Here is a 17919-nt window from a genome sequence, read left to right as displayed (position 1 = left end):
GATAACAGTAGCAATTTGTAAATGAATATAGAAATTGTATGAGATACAGTTATCAAATATATTTAACAAAACTATAATTATTTGATAGAAAGTCGTGAAATTAATGAAAAGTAGAAGACAATGGAAGATATTTCAGGTTAACTTGTCATACATGATCTTAAAAGTTGTATACACTCTCTTATTATTCACTTATTATTCACTTGCATCCAGAACATGTTTTCCTTTGTTAATAGTTCGCGTCAAGATAAAATGTAAATTCTTTTTATACACATATAAACATGCAAAGAGAGAGAAAATACCGTTCAAACTCGGACAGCATCATGAGCAGCACTGTGCGCATTAAAATGGTATCCACCACTAGTAGCAAACATGACGCTCAGTTCAGACAGATTCACGCGTGGCTACAGCGCATGCGTGTTACTGAGTAGATTTTCTGATTAACTTCACGTTATGTCCAATACAATTTTTTGTTCGCGTTTCTGTATAAACTCACGTTATATATGTATGTATATCTGTGCATCTAAGAAGCAACACCAATACACGTCAATGAATATCTGATTATTCCTACATCATAAGTACTGCAAGCATCGTATTCGTATACACAGGTTTGTAAACTCCAGTAGAGGGGGTAATGCTCTTAATATTCGGAAATGTGCTTTACAAATCGGCCGTTAGTCGCAGCGCTCGCATCGATTTGTTAACACCTTTGTTTGCAAAATTATGAAAAGCAGTTTAGTTTATATTCTTCACCTTTAGTGATAATTTTCATCAATATACTTAAAGTAGAATAGAGTAGAGATGCAGTATTTCACGTGATACAAAAGAATGTTGTTTAAATAAATGTAGTTTTACATAATACTATAGAGTTTAGTTATAGACACGATCGTGCTGCAGACACAAGAAACGCTGCGCGGCGAAGTCTAACAAATCGATTCAAGTCCCTTACTCGAGAAATACTTTCTGGCCCGTAGGAGTCTTACCCACTCTAATGGAATTCTTAAATTTGTGTATACGAACACTGGCGCGCGCGGGCGCGCACACACACACACATGTACTTACTGTTGACTCTGTCAAAGGCTTATGAGATACCACTGGTTGTATTAGCGATCGTTTTGTACGACAGAGATTATATTTACAGGTACAAAAAAATGACTTTTACAAAGTTTAACGAACAACAGTGGTGTTTAGACACGCAAGATGCAATTGACAAGGTTTTTGGGTTCGATAAGGAATCCACGGTGAACGGGATAACTCTTTACTAAGCGTAGAATACTTTTTAAGTACAAAATACGATTGCGTAACTTTCCAAGGCGATCGCACGAATAATAGACTGGTGAAAATTTTCCTCTCTTTACAATCGCGTTCGTTTGTTAAATATTCGTTAGAAGCATCGAGAAAGGTCCATTCGCCGTTGCTAGGCAGTTTCTGCCTGGAGTTTTATTATTAATACAACGTGTGTCCCATTATATTGGCACCTCCGAGGTAAAATCACACGTGGGCAGGCCCGTTCTTGAGGTCGTATGCCGCCACAACCACATTTCTAGGGAGAACCATACAACCACTCCACACCTCCGTCAGACAAAACGTCCAACCCGTGACCGTGCCTACCAGTTGTGTCACCTCGAGTCCAATCTCACTATCACAAATCTCGAACAATTACAATCAGATTGAATGAAAACAATTGCTTAATTACGGCTATGATAGAATCTAGGCTAAAGTATTACAGGATTTTCCCAACATTTCAAAGGAAAGGCTCCGTTTTCCTTTCATCTCCGGCATGTGTAATATCATCCGAGATACAATGACACAGACCGAACGAAGTGCAGAATGAGCATTTATATCAGTATACACAGACGATACGTAGAATAAACACGTTTATCGCACGTCTGGAAGCATTGGGAACCTTTAGCATGTTAGTATTATTCCAAATGTTATCGACTCAGCGTCTCGATGATATTATCTGTTCCCTTCAGCACATTATCCAGTCCAGCACATTGTTAAATATATAGGCATCTCCTTTCCATAACACATCTTGGATAACAAGCTTTTGTGGCAATCGCATATCCGGAGATATTTACTTGTACTCCAATGATGTGAGGTCAATCTTGCTGAACACTTGATCGGCCTGCGGGCGTTCGCAGAGTGTTGTCCTGATAGTAATAAAAATGGAGCGATATATGGGACTCTCTAAGAGGTGGTGTTCTATCTTTAAAACCATATCAATTTCCGGCATGAATTTTTCTGGCAAAAATCGTCCTGGTAACCAAGTGATTACTACCTAGCGAAGCTACAAAAGTATGGATGGAACACACAACAATACTCTATTGAAAGTGCAACAGGTTTTCTGTGCTAAGGAAAATCAAAACTGGTGTTTTCTCGATAATGCCTAGACTAACAATAGAGTGTATGTTTTTCGATTTTGAACTTGAACATCTGATGACGAAAATGAGAGCCTGCTGAACTATGCGTCTCATTTAAAAGATAGACAGAGCCACGTTACATTTCTTTAACCGGTAGGGAGTACCACGAATAATCTATACTGGATGAAGAAAAGGCGGCTCTGAATCGGCGTTTCATCAAATACTTAAAATAATAACTTAAAACAGTCTTGTTACATTAGACTTCTTCAGAACATGGTAATGGCAGTGGAATTTGAGCTGATGTAGGGTTTTCGTGACAGTCTAGAGCGGCTTACCTTGCACAACCACATAAATAAATTGGCGAAGGTGGGAATTTATAGTACTTAATTAGGCTTCTTCTACTAGATGAGATAACAGCAGGCCTCGTGTCACGACGTCTTGACGTTCTACGACGTCCGACGGCGCCCTCATAGGGGGTTATTAGTCCAGTCTAGTTCATTAAATAGTTTTGGATGATCTAGACTAGACTAAACTATTAAAGTAGCTTTTAGCTTGATATATCTCGGAATTATTAATATATGTTGTTTACCAATAGCAATCGAATCCTAATATTAAAATTAACGTTACACTTCGAGAATAGTACTTCATCTATTATTATTTGGGAAACGATGGCAATTACCTGATCCCATCACGGGGAGGTAACTACGCATCGAAGGCAGAAGATGTAAAGTTATTTGATAGCAAAGAAGTAGCGTGTATTGAAATGTATTAATTAGAGTGGGTATAGTATGTGGATCCACATAATCATATTTGAACATTGAACTTACCATCGAAGAAACCAAACCTCGTTGCCATCGATTAAACTGCATTTGCTTCTTCAATTCCGTGAATGCAATTTGTTTCCTTGGCTTTCAGCGAGTACGGAGAATTACATTACATCTATAGACGCTTTACATTTACACTTTGTGTTAGCACTGATTTTATATGAAATAGTTAAGTGAAAAATTAAATACTGTGTTTAAAATTAAAAGATAAAACTAAATGGATACAAAATACCGCTTCAAAGACTCGAAAGATTTCGTTAATACTAAATAAAACAAAATAAATCATTAATTTAATCGCTATTAGTTGGTGGTATTGATTTAAATGAATAGTAGAATTGCTTCCGATTAATGGTATAAATTAAGAGCATAATTATTTTAAATTAATGGGAGGATATTGTTATAAATTATTATTTTAACTGTTAAAAATTAATGGAGTAATTATTTCAGGTTAATAATATATTGTTATAAATTAATAGTTGAACAGTAAGGAATTAATAGGTCAAATGTTGTAAGTTAATGGCTTAAATGTTGTAAATTATTAATTTAATTGTTACAAATTAATAATTAAATTATCAATAAGTGCGTAAAAGTTCTATTTTGATCTACACAATACGGCAGATCAAGAAAGATGAGCTCCCGCGCGAGTCGGAGTTCCTTATACACCTCGTACAAGTCGTAGAGAAGAAGATTCAGAGACGTAAACGATCTCGCGCGATGTTGTGCAAAAGAATGTTGGATTGGATGGAAATCTATAAGAGCACATGGAAAATAGCTCTATGAAATTTACGAGTGGAGAGAAGTAATATTTCCTCTGAACCGTTGCCTCCATAATTCATAAATAAAAAAGCGTATTATCAATGTTCATAAAAGGCTTGCACACGCACCGTGATTGCCCCTACCGCGAGTATCCACAAAAAATACAATGAATTACGACACATGTTCGATATGACCTCCGTTTTGTCGTAAACAGAGCCTGACGCTTCTCTTAAAATTTTACCGTATCGAGAATGCAGTGTTGCAGTTCTATCGCAATAGACACCGGCAATGCGTACACTAATCTCCTCATGTGTCCCCAGAGGTAAAACTCGAGAGAATTTAAACGTGGAGACCGAGCAGACCAAAGCACAAGTTCCCTTCCACCGATCCATCTATTTCCAAAACAGTTAGACTAGTGCTCCTGTACTGCGTTGGTAGAATGTGATGGTGCACCATCCTGCAGAACAATCTCTTAATGCGCCTGAATTTTCACGTGCTTAAAAATGTTCGTTACGTGTATTTGTTATTCCAGTGTCACATTTATTAAATGTTGTCTCATTAGTAAATAATATCCTCGCGGGGAAATTGGAATTGCGTTGGATTTTCCGACTCATCCATTTGAAAATGTGTTCTTTTGTTTTTAACTCGTGAACTTTCTGAAAGCTATACAGGTGTACATTTTTTCCCTTCAATACAGACTATACGGTGCTGCTGCTGACACCTTCTTCAGCAGCAATAACCCTCGTATTTAACCTGAGATTTTTTTCAATGCGGTGCAGTATTCCGTCTCCCAGATCCGGATCGTCGTGCTGAATTCGTCTGCCAGGTTTCAATGTACCTATATCCTGAAATCAATAATCTATTTAAAAAAATATCTTTGTGCTAAGTATATAGTTCTATTGGTGTGGTAACAAAGGTGCATGTCCGAAAGTTCTCCAAATGTATACGATATTTTGTAACAGATATGGCGATTTAAATAATAAACAACGAATAGTAATGCTACACTGCATACAACACTCACTGCGCGTATTGCACACCCAATACACCTAAGTGACACTCAAACTTTATATTTTCAGTTCTCTGAAAGTTTCTCATCGACTGTCGGAATGATTCTGTCCTTTCAAAACTGTTCTAGCCTTTTGCCTCAAAATGGCTACAATATGGTAGCGACAGAGAGTTCATTCACGAAGAAGAATTTACTATATTCTTTGCCAATGCTTATGTAACTTAAATTTATGTAACTCGGATTTATCCAGGAACAATCATAATATTTCAGAAGTTCCTTACGAAAACAAGGGTGTGGTATCGAGGAAGCAAACAGGCTGTGCACCAAATGTGTTTAAAAAAGCGTAAATCTATTTTGTACAATCGTCAAACTTTATATAGCTGGAGATTTATTCATAATTCGTATTTACTAGATGGGTTTCGGAAATATGTCTATTTCTTTTTTTGTACGTACTCTCAAGCTCTAAATAGTAATCAATAAAACAATAAAAATATTGGCACATCGTCTTCAGTTTGTATTGTCTTATTGGCCATTATTTAAGGCTCTGTATTTAATATCAAGTAGTCCGTAGTTGCATGACTGTGAAGGCACTGATAGTATTCAATATGAACAGGCTGAAACCACTATTTAAATATTTTCTACTACTACTACTTTAAATATTTGTTTTTTTTTTGCTGAGAGTAAAGCAAAAGCGCTGGCGCGTGTGTGTGCGTCGAAGAGAGTTCGCCTCGGCATTCTTATAAAGAATTCGCGATCTGTATTAGATTCAATTCCACTTTATACGAGCGCCGGTTTCACGTTCTCATCTCAATAGATGCAACAAATAAGTGCGATAAACTCTTTTTATTTCAATCAGATATACAAATTCTCTTACCGACCTAGGCGATTCGTATCTGTGGTGTTACGGTTACCCGAGTTTATATTACCTTTCCTGAATTTTACAAATGACCGTACATGTTGTACGTAAAGCAACGTAAACATCTCACCAACAAGTCTTCGCATCCATCATCGTGACTGTATCTCCAAGAGCAGTGTTATGTCGCGTAGGGCATCTGCAGTCCATCCCTAGCTGCTGGACAGCCAACGGTCTACGTACCGTCATTCCGACCCTCAATAAATCTAAGGACCCATTATAAACCTTTAAATTTAACTTTATTGTGTCAACATATGTTCTTCAGTCGATCTGTTTGTCCTGAAGGATTTTTAATCCTAGAAATTTTTTCGGTTCGCGGCTGGTTATTAGAAAAGTCCTTGGGTTTGTTGGGCGTTCTTAAAACCACGGAGAAAGCGGGTATTCACCTATTGGGAAAAACGGAATATTTGTCTAACAAAACAGGTTGGTTTTTCCCATGAACAAGATCACCCACGAACCACGTTGGTAGGAGGCTTCCTCCTCATACCTTCAGACATTAACGTGGGTCATAACCAATCGACATCGCGGATCGTTACCCTCAATTTTCCTAACGAAAAGTGTGAACAACGAATCCGCGTTCTTCATTCAAAGGGCACACCCACACCGAAATTTCTTTCGTAATAACGTAAGAGCGACAAGTCACTCTTAAGCACGTCATCTTTCTAAACTTGTTCTCGGGACTACAGAACAGTCACTTCATATCTATACTTAGTCTTCTCTATTGCTACGTCAACTAAAACAACAAACTCAACTGTGTGGGCCTTGCTCTATTGTGCATGTGTATCGCATCTTTATACGCCAAATCATCGTCTACGATGTATATCATACGCAATGGTGTAACTCTTAAGTGTTGAAAATATATAGTTTATAACCCTGTTAATCGCAGCGTTATACCACCTCAACCACCCACATTATCTCAACGGAAATCAGGGGATCCACCAATTCGCGGTGTCGATTATTACGTGTTTCCTCGCGATTGCGTCTCCCCGCGATTGGTCGAAAATACTGTGTCAATCTCAGAGCTATTGCATTTGCAGACGACCTTGCTATTGTGACATCAATCACATCTCAACCTACATCAGTGATAAAACATCGACCCCCGACCTTCGGACTCCTTTGGACACATCACCACCTTATTATCGTAGCCTACACCAAGGTTCTGACGTACCTTAGTCCACATCAGAGATAGGATATCGACCCCCGACCTTCGGACACTTTTCCACATCATAACCTACACCTAGGCCCTCAACATCCTAAAACCAAAACGTGTATAAACCGAGACTTCACCCAGCTCGGGCAGTTCTTGTTATAGTTGCTGTTCTTGTACAACACTCTTTTTACGGTTCAGTGTTATTCTATTATTCGATAAAAGAAAATTAATAGTTGGATTACGACTCAACACTAACTTTTACCGGACGACGGTAGCGCAGTGGTTAGCGCCTTAGATTACGAACGTTCGGGACCCGGGTTCGAATCCCGGCGCCCATAGTCCTATTTTTCTTCCACGCATGTAAATTAGAAGAAAAATAGCAGTACCTCAGCAGCGACATTTATAGCCAGCAGCTACAAGTATCACGGACAACACATACACCTCAAACGCAACGGCAGCTGAAATGATTTACGTTACCAGCATACGATTGCTGGCGGAATTGCTCTTAGCAACCAAGCAGCGGACCATCTCGGAATACGCGAATTGGCTAAAACGACGGATAGAGATAGTCAGGCCATATCCGGTTATGCGTCATAGCGAAAAGAAAATTTTCGTTTTTAAAGAACTGGAAACATCGCCGTATATTCTCTTGCGCCATGACGCGATAGGGGCCCCTTACAGCCGCAGTACGACGGGCCGTTTAAAGTCGTCACGGGAAAAGAGAAAAATTACGTTGTTAAAATAAATGAACGCGACGGTAACGGTTTCCATAAACTGTCTAAAACCTGCCTTTCTAGTTCCGGACGACCTAGAAAAAAAACTGCCGAATCCCGTGACGTACTGATTTCGGTAAGTCAAACGTACTCTTGCGACGATAACAGTGCAAGCAATGAGGAACATCAGAAGAGAACACCAGGAATAGGTACGTTACGCTGTCGGGACGTAGAGTCCGTTTTCCCGATTGGTTGCAGATAGGTTTCGGGTAAGAATCGTAAATTGTCGGACACAGGATATATCGGTGACTTTTAAACTAACGACGACCAAAGAAGACCGTATAAATAATTTTAAAATTATAACTTAATAAAAATGTAATTACTGATAGGGGGTTGATGTAGCGGCACATGTGTCATAGGACAAGGCGGATCGATAGCGTCTCACGAACACCCCGCGTCTTACAAGGGGTGTCCGAAACTCGTGGAGCTGCGCAAAAAGCTAGCTGAAAAAAAGAAAAAAGACAAGGAAACAAAGATAAAACGAATTGTCCAAATAAGCCGTAAATACGTCCCAGAAATAAAGTTCTCTGGCGTAATGAAACAACAAACAAAACTAAACGAAATAGTCGAAAACACAACACAAATAACAAACTTAAATCCGCCATCAAGCCAAAGCGCAACCACAACCGATAACACCCCCCAACAAAGCATTATAAACGTTATCGAAGACTTCAGAGAAAGTATACTACAAGCGTTAAAAGAACAACAAACGCAATGAAATGAAATAAAAAACCACTATCAACACACAAAGAAAGGATCGACGCTATCTTCAGCACTTTTAACAGTGCAGAAGATTTTTTTTTATTTATTTGTTGAAATTACAATCAATTCTCGCGTTGAGAATTTTCAGTAATTTTTCTGGCGTGGCGCAGTGACATGGCTGATTGTTTATAATAAGTTAATACTTATTATAGATAAGTATAATTTATAAGTAAGTATTATAAGTAAGTGAATATGCTTAATTTAGATAACTAAATGAATCTAGCGTTTAGGTCTAGCGGGTAGTGCCTCTTCAGCCTACGAATCTGGTCCGTCGTATCAAGTAGTCCAGTGATTAGGGGGTTTCGGTGTTTGTTGACTCTTTTGCTATATCTGTCGCTATATTTTGCTATTTCCTCTTTGACTGTGGGTATCTTGAGGTCGCGATGGATGGTTTCGTTGGTAACATACCAAGGTGCGTCTATTAAGGATCTTAGCGTTTTCGATTGGCAGCGTTGGAGTATTTCAATGTTGGAGTTACTTGCAGTTCCCCATAGTTGGATTCCGTAGGTCCAGACAGGTTTTATTACGGTCTTGTAGAGGGTAATTTTATTCTGTATGTTTAGTTTGGAGCGTCGGCCCGTGAGCCAATAGAATTTTTTTAGTTTGTCCTTTGGTTGCTTCGTTTTATCTGAGATGTGTTTTTTCCACGTTAGTCTCCTGTCCAGGGTCATGCCTAGGTATCGGACTGAGTCCCTGCTAGGAACTGTTGCATTGTTGATGGTGACCTGGGGGCAGGTTTGTTTTCGGAGCGTGAAGGTTACATGTGAAGATTTCTTTTCGTTAATTTTGAAGCCCCATTTATGAAACCACTTTTCCATGGAGTCGAGACTTCGCTGGAGAGTGGATGAGGCTATTACCGAGTCTGCGTGGGTAGCTAATAGCGCTGTGTCGTCTGCAAATGTCGCTATTGTTATATCGTTTGATATAGGTAGGTCGGCAGTGTAGATGGAGTACAGTAGGGGGCCGAGGACACTACCTTGGGGTATGCCGGATTCTATTGGGAATGTTGCGGAAGTGGCGTCTAGGCATTTAACCATGAATTGTCTGTTGGTTCGGTAGGATTTTAGGATGGAGTAGTAGGGGTGAGGTAGGATCTTTTTAAGCTTGTATAGTAGCCCTTCATGCCATACTTTGTCGAATGCCTGTTGGATGTCTAGGAAAACCGCTGAGCAATATTTTTTCTTTTCGAGTGTTTGGCTGATCGCATGGGTTATGCGGTGGATTTGCTCTACTGTTGAATGTTGTTTTCGGAAGCCGAATTGGTAATCTGGGAGTGTTTTCAAGTTCTCTAGGAGTGGAAGGAGTCGATTCGTGAGCATCTTCTCGAATAGTTTAGACAGGGTAGGTAAAAGACTGATTGGGCGATAGGAGCTGGTTTCGTATATCGGTTTACCGGGTTCAGGGATGAGGGTAATCAATGAGATTTTCCAGGCCTTAGGATAGTGTTCCAAGCGAAGGATAGCATTAAAAATCGATGTGATGAGTGCTATCCCTTTTGTGGGAAGTTCCTTGATTGCTTTATTGCCTATTAGGTCGTGTCCTGCTGCTTTCTTGGGGTTTAGGCGACTGATTGTTTCTATAGTCTCTGCAGAGGAGAAGGGTCCGATAGGAGGGGACATTTGGAAGGGGATGTGCAGGTATTCAGTAACGTCCGCGGCGGCTTGGGGGGAATGGGGTTTGAATACTTTTGACAAGTGTTTAGCAAACAGGTCGGCTTTTTCTATAGGGCTTCGCGCCCATCCACCTTGCGGACGGCGGATAGGTGGGATTATTTGTGGGGGGCGTGTGAGTTTCCTGGAGGCCTTCCATAGTGAGTAGTTGGCGTCGGCTGTGGGGGATAAGCTGGCGAGGTATTTATGGAAACAGTCGTTTTTATAGTTTCTTAAGGTTCTGGATAGCTTTCTAGTTGCGTTGTTAAGTTTGCGTTTGTCCTCCGGTGTTCTATGGGTCTGCCATACTCTTCTTAGTCTACGTTTTTCTGCTATTTTTTTAGTATGTATTGGGGATATTCTTGTTTGCTGTTAGATGGCTTTGTCGGTGTGGAGAGGCGGATTGCGTTTGTTATGCTCGTGTTTAAGTATTCCGTGGCTGCTTCGATATCTTCCTTTGTTTTTAGTGGGGTGAAGGCTGAGGTTGAGTGTGTAAAGACTTCTCTGAAGAGCTGCCAGTTGGTGTGTTGGTTGTGAATGGAGCCATTAGGTGTATTCTCGATGATTGTTGAACTGACTGTTGCTATCACGGGAGAATGATCAGAGGAGAGATCGGCCGAGGAGTTGATCTGGACGTGTCTTGATGGGATATTTTTAGTTATGAAGAAGTCGAGAAGGTCGGGTATTTTGTTGGTGTCAGTGGGCCAGTATGTGGGTTCGTATGTGGTGAGGTAGTTGAGGTTGTTGTTTATTATGCTGTTTAAGAGGTTTTTGCCTCTTGCTGTAACCAGTCTGCTGCCCCATTGGATGTGCTTGGCGTTATAGTCTCCTCCAACTATGAATCTATTGCCCAGGGTGTCCAGGAAGTTATCAAAGTCTTCTTTGGCGATGGAGTGTCTGGGAGGGCAGTATACTGCTGAGGTGGTGATTGAGCCATGACAATCTTCTATTGCTAACGTAGCAATATGATCCAACCAACTGAGATTCATCAGTGTACGAAATCGAACATGATCTGTCGTGTCATTACGGTCTGGCGACTCACAGAACGCAACTAGCACTTTGAATACAAATTATAACGCTACAAATTCTTGTTCTCTTTTAGTTTTGTGTTGTCAAGCCTTCGAACGAAATTTTGTTATTGCACGGGACCCTTGACTTACTTGGACATTTAGTTAAATCGTAAATGTCAGCTGCATCGAATCTAATGTAAGAAAGCACGATATTTTAGTTACACACGAGGACGTGTGATAGTCAGGATGGCCGTGTCGGAGATGAAAGAACACCGGAGTCTGTAATTGAACAATTGTAGTTATTCAATCCGATTGTAATTGTTCGAGAGTTGTGATAATGAGCTTGGGCTCGAGGCGACAGTCAGTCGCCGAACGTAACCGCGGTCACGGGATGAACGCTTTGCCTAGCAAAGGTATGGAGTAATTCTATAGCTCTCCTTAAAGGAAATATTCGTGGCGACACGCGACAGTAAACATTCCAACGGCTTCTGTCCCGTGGCTCGACACACGCAGACCCTATTCTTCGAGTAAGATGATTGCCAGATGTCGATGCGTCTCCGCAGTACATGTTCGGCTAGCCCGAGGGCCCGTTATAAATCTTAAGGTTTAGTCAACTAAAGTCCTTCAAACAGACAAACAGTCTTTGTCCCAACTACGGGAAGATAGAGACATATTTTTCAACGAGCGGCGTCTCCCACTAGCAACTTTCCCTCGAAGGCGGCTAGCATCTTTTTCTAACCACCGATATGGAGATGGACCAATTAGCAGCAACGTCAATTTCCCTTACTTTCTGAACGAAAGCTTTTCTCGACGAATCCGATGATCTCGTGTCCTTGGACACACCCCATTATAGTTTTCCTCTGTGGCATCATCGGGACGGGAAAGGCATTCTCATTCGCGATCTCACTGATGAAAGGAGTAACCCTTTACGACCAGTGAATATCACGCATCCGACTTAGATTTTGTGAGTACGTCCATCTATCATCCCGTCGACCGCGGATTCGTTATTGAACCTAGGATCATTGTCATTAGTTTCTCGAGTACCTAACTACCGCGGTTACTTGTCCGGTTCTTTAATGATCGTATTTGCACTAGTCAATGTCTTCTCTATTGCATACCGACAACGTGTAACCCAAACGAAGATTCGTTTCACGCCCCTAACCCTAATTCTAATGTAAACCCGACATATATATAAACGACGAAAAATCTCACATTCCTATCCGATCCAGCAACGCTAAAAATACATATATCCGGTTAATAAAATATATATATAAAGGTAATAATCTAGGCGATTCCACATTCAAATAAAATCCGTTCAACGAGGACAAGTAATTATTAATCCCGGCTAAAATCCTCTCCCGTGCCAGTATTTCTGCACATCGCAGGTTAGCCGAAAAGTGAAATTCGTTTAAGAGTTGCATTAAGCATCAGTTAACGCTACCTATTAAACGGAAATTAATAGAAATAAAATATTTTGAAATGGTCCTTAGACTATTTCTGGTGGCAGCAACTACCGTATTAATTAGAATTCTAAATCAGTATTACATACACAATAATATCATTTCAATTTATTTCCCTTCAGATTAAATTCAAACTCAAACACAAAAAAAAATTTTCAGTAAAATTCAAATTTAAAATTTGATTGATTTAAACAAACAAATACGTAACACGAGCTGTTGGGCTTGTTTCGACGCTGAAACGGTAGTGCATTACACATGTAGTGTAAAATGGAGTTCAACGAGCTCTTAAACGTCGAAATATCTCCAACGGGAAGGAAATGACGGCTAGATTTCAACAAAATCGACGAAGTCTTCGCGATTTGCGAGCTATTTTGCTTGTTTCGACGGTTGAACGGTAGTGCATTGCATTAGCACTGTGAAATGGAGTTCAACGAGCGCTTAAACGTCGAAATATCTCCAACGGGAAGGAAATGACGGCTAGATTTCATCAAAATCGACGAAATCTTCGCGATTTGCGAGCTATTTTGCTTGTTTCGACGGTTAAACGGTTGTGCGTTGCATTGGCACTGTGAAATGGAGTTCAACGAGTGCTCAAACGTCGAAATATCTCCATCGGGAAGGAAATGACAGCTATTTTTCGTCAAAATCGACGAAATCTTCGCGATTTGCGAGATATTTTGCTTGTTTCGACGCTTAAAGGTTTGTGCATTGCATTAGCACTGTGAAATGGAGTTCAACGAGTGCTTAAACGTCGAAATATCTCCAACGGGAAGGAAATGACGGCTAGATTTCATCAAAATCGACGAAATCTTCGCGATTTGCGAGATATTTTGCTTGTTTCGACGCTTAAAGGGTTGTGCATTGCATTAGCACTGTGAAATGGAGTTCAACGAGTGCTTAAACGTCGAAATATCTCCAACGGGAAGGAAATGACGGCTAGATTTCATCAAAATCGACGAAATCTTCGCGATTCGCGAGATATTTTGCTTGTTTCGACGCTTAAAGGGTTGTGCATTGCATTAGCACTGTGAAATGGAGTTCTACGAGTGCTTAAACGACGAAATATCTCCATCGGGAAGGAAATGACGGCTATTTTTCGTCAAAATCGACGAAATCTTCGCGATTTGCGAGATATTTCGCTTGTTCCGACGCTTAGGCGGTTGCATGCACGGAGGAAATGCATTCCTCTATATTAGAATACCCCCTTAAAAACAGAGATTGACCCGAGAGGTACGGGGAGTAGTATATAAGGGCAGTTCCACTTGGACTGCGATTCATACCGACGAGTCATACCCGGATCGTGTATCACATCGCATTCGTCATCTCGTCGGCCGTGGATTCGTTATTGAAGCTAAATTCATCTCATTCATCGACATCTCGATCATCCAACCGCCGTTATTACTTGTCACACTCTGTAATAATCACATTTGTACCAGTAAATATCATCTCTAGTACATCACAACGATGGCCAATTCGCGGAAAGGTTCAGTATACGCCCCTAACTCTAATGATAACCCGTAAATACATAAATATATTGCAGGTCACAGAAAACAGCCAACGCCCTGACCGCGCTGAGTGCACTCGTTCCCGTCAGATCACGAAAATTAAGCAGCGCCGGGCACGGATAGTACTTGGATGGGTGATCGCCTGGAACTCCGTGTGGCGTTGGCGAAGCGCGCTGGGTCCGCCGTGCCCGCCCCCCCCCCCACCCTTGGGTTCGGGCTTGGGCGCTTGGCGGCTCAGCGCCTCGGGGCCACCAAGCAGTCCGGTAGGGGAACCGGGCTGCCTGGCACGGCGACCCCGGCACCGCTCCATCAGCGGTGGTATTAAGCGCACGGGGGAGGCCCCGTTGCGACACTCACAGCGGTTCCCGGGCCTCTCTCGATCGCAGTCGGGACAGTTATCGTAGAGGTTTTAGTCGGTTGGAGTCCGACACTACCACGCCGCTTTCCCCAGAAGCGGCCTGGCGTACGTGCGGATTTCCTCCACATAAAATATAAAAAAAAGCTCACAGAAAATAGAAAAAGATAGATAGGGGTTTGTGTGTTTTAAGTGTAGTGATAGGATGACGTGTAAAACGTTATGATTTCATTTTGCATGAAAAATATCTACAATTTAAAGAAGTTATTGCAGAATTTATAAACTGCTCATACATGATCTCTTGATTTAAACAGAATGTTTTGGAGCTACGAGAGGAAATCAATAAGTTAATGAGAAAAGACTATTTAAAATCGGAAGAATATATTTGGAAAGTGGAGATCATTGAAGAACTATTTTCATAATATTAAAATTAGCAATTAGCTTGACGCGCGGAAAACGCGTCAGCGAGAGGCGTAAATTCTCGCTACGATTCTGCTAATCGACGCCGCGAAATAGTCGTTCCCCTGTTTCGATTAAGATAACAGAGGTAGTCCAATGAATTTAACACTGTATTAACAGGTTAATATAGCTTGTACATTTAACAATAAGTAATAATATAAACGTCACAAATTATTTGGCGATGAATACAGTTAATATGTTACAGAATTTCGACCCGACTTTACGATATCTCTCGATGTGTGCGTTAGACTAAGTGATCTGGATTTTCTTCGTCTGAACCTCTCGACGTATAACGTTTGACTCTTCAGAAGGAACTGATTGCTCTTCGATCATTTCTTTGTCTTCTCTGGGAGACGACTCCCACACACTCGGGTCACGCCACCGTTCGCGCCTATGATCACATATACCACCTTCTTTATGTGTATGACATAACGGACCAAAATCGACGTTTCCAGAACTCGCTGCTTGGTGACAACTATGCGCTCGTCGATACATTATATATCTTCCGTCGGGCAGATAAGACGATCCGTCTACGACACTGTAGGACCGCGAGCGACGGTTAGAAATACGGCCTATAGTAAGCCTCATAGGGCAACACGGCGTATGGATATTTGTGACGTATCTATGTCGATCTATACGTATAACTCTACATGCCAATAGCACGCACCATACATCCACTGCTCTCTTTACAATCGTCACGCTTAATTAATCTCCTGCGATCCCGTATATCGCTTTAGATATTGAATGTCTCGTTATTTTTATCCTTATTCTATCATTTGGTAGTTCTTAGTATTTCGACTCCTTCAGGTACTTATTTTTTGTCAATTATGTATTAGTCAGAATTAGTTTTAGCTATTAAATTCCTAGTAATTATTATAATTATTAATCACTTGCTCGCGTACCTTTCCTTTTTTTGATTACCAATGGGTTTTGTCGTCGATATAATAATAAGCCAGATGTGTTTTGCCAACCGCGTCTAGCCACGATCGCCCGGTCGTTTCTATGATCGTGAACATAATTTTCAACGTACCCGTAATACGCTCTACCTGACCGTTGGCCCTACTCGCACCGGTTGAGATTAAGTGGAGTTTTAGTGTTTACGTTGCCAGAAATCTTGGAATTCTTTACCCGTTAGGACACCTCTCTTGATCCGCTATTATCCGGCAAGGACTGCCGAATAAAGATATAGTGCTTTAACCGTACTAAGGAAATCTACTTTACGAGTATGATGCAGATATGCGAATTTAGTGAAGACGTCGACCAAAACAATGACATATTCTTTCGAACCACTTTTACCGCTTAGTTTGCCCGTTATGTCCACGCGAACTGTATGCCAAGGTATGCTGGTCTTAGGTATAGGATGTAATTCAGCTCGTATTTTCGAAACTTGACAAGCGTGACAGTTCTCTACGAATTCGCGAACATACTCCGCCATTCCTTCGAACCAGTGACACTCGCACAGTTTCTCAAGCGTTTTATCCCAACCTAAGTGCATAATTGACTGTTGCACATGGTTAATAACGGATCACCTAAGCCCTCTTGGAACGATGGGCAAGCAGAGAGTTCTACCTTTTCTCTGTATTTTACGATGGAGGGTGCCGAACCGTAACTCATACGTATTCTCGGCGTCTTCCGCGAGCTCTTCGGTCTGTAATTTATTGACGATCTCAGAAATTTGTTGGTCGCGACATTGTTCCGCTAGTAGCCAATCGTCGGAGATTTCGGTTAGGTTAATTTCTTTCTCTACAATTTTGCTGAACGTACTGCGATCCAAGTCTACGGGATTTCGCGAAAAGAAATCTACGTGGGCCATTCGTTTACCTTTACCCGGTACATAATGTCAAAGGTAAAAGTTTGCAGGTAAGCCCACCACCTGTAAACCCTGTCATTCAAGTGTACCTTATTACTGGATGCTTTCAAGGAGTTGCAATCAGTGACAACAAGAAATTCTCGTCCGTGGAGGTAATGACGGAAATGCTTGACGGCGTTCACAACTGCTAACCTTTCTAGTTCGTAAGAATGATACCTAGACTCCGCAGGGCTACCTCCTACACTGTAACATTCTATTACTCTATTTTTACCTTCAATCTTGTGCATTAAAATAACCTCATATCCATCCGAACTAGCGTCGATATGAAGTTCTATTGGATAGTTCGGGTCAAATACCATTAACACCGGCGCGTCGATCAGGGCGGAAATTACCTTTTGCCTTATTTTTCCATGCCTATCCGTCCAAGTCATGGTTTTATTATCGGAAGTAAGCGCATACAAGGGTTTCATTACCCGTGAAAATTTAGGGACGAATTTTCGGAAATAAAGGGCTAAACCTATGAACTGCCTCAGCTGTGTGACGGTCGTTGACGCAGGTAAAGAACTCAAGGCGTGCATTTTACCAGGATTGGGACGAACTTCTCCGTCGTAAATTACATATTCCAAATAGAGTACCGATGCCTTTAGAAAAGATCATTTTGAAAAGTTAAAGGAGAATCCGGCTTTTACAAGGGTATCTAGTACGGTGTGCAATCCTTTTAGAGCTTGATCTATCGAGTCGGCAATAATTAGGACATCATCGAAATAGACGACAACGTACGAATGGCACGTTGGCTGTTATACGTTAAAGGAATCTCAAGAAAGATCTCTCGTTTCGTTTGTTCGCAACATCGAAATCAGCAGCCGCTGCTGAATACAACGAAGGAAAGAGTAGTACAGATCACTCCGACCAAATAATTTCTTATGTCACCACAATTAAAAAGGGTCAAATGCTACAGAAGACTTGGCGTGCGACTACTCCTGAGGATTTCCGTAGTAAACGCTTTGATGGTTTACAAAATTGTAGCAAGGAAGAATATAAATATTAGAATATTTAGACAAGTATGAGTTGCAAAATTATTAGGGTTGTCCGAAAATATAAGAATCCCCATTTTCGACGGAGTCAGC

General features: G+C 41.0%; 2 protein-coding genes and 1 pseudogene across 2 annotated transcripts in view; 1 reads left to right on the top strand and 2 right to left on the bottom strand.

The window, feature by feature from the left end:
* The window catches only part of LOC126875440 (uncharacterized), a 134748-nt gene extending 134422 nt beyond the window's left edge, over positions 1-326 (bottom strand). The window contains exon 1 of the mRNA XM_050638356.1: positions 300-326. The gene's annotated coding sequence lies outside the window, so the exon portion shown is untranslated. The remainder of the gene's footprint in view (positions 1-299) is intronic.
* The window catches only part of LOC126875564 (uncharacterized), a 92548-nt gene that overhangs the window by 4818 nt on the left and 69811 nt on the right, over positions 1-17919 (bottom strand). The gene's annotated exons all lie outside the window — the stretch shown is intronic.
* LOC126875626 (5S ribosomal RNA) lies at positions 14217-14334 on the top strand (annotated as a pseudogene).

The sequence above is a fragment of the Bombus huntii genome, chromosome 18, assembly GCF_024542735.1.
Source record: "Bombus huntii isolate Logan2020A chromosome 18, iyBomHunt1.1, whole genome shotgun sequence".
NCBI classification, from domain to species: Eukaryota; Metazoa; Arthropoda; class Insecta; order Hymenoptera; family Apidae; genus Bombus; species Bombus huntii.
The sequence above is the reverse complement of the archived record's forward strand: the minus strand, read 5'-3'. Positions and strand labels throughout refer to the sequence as shown.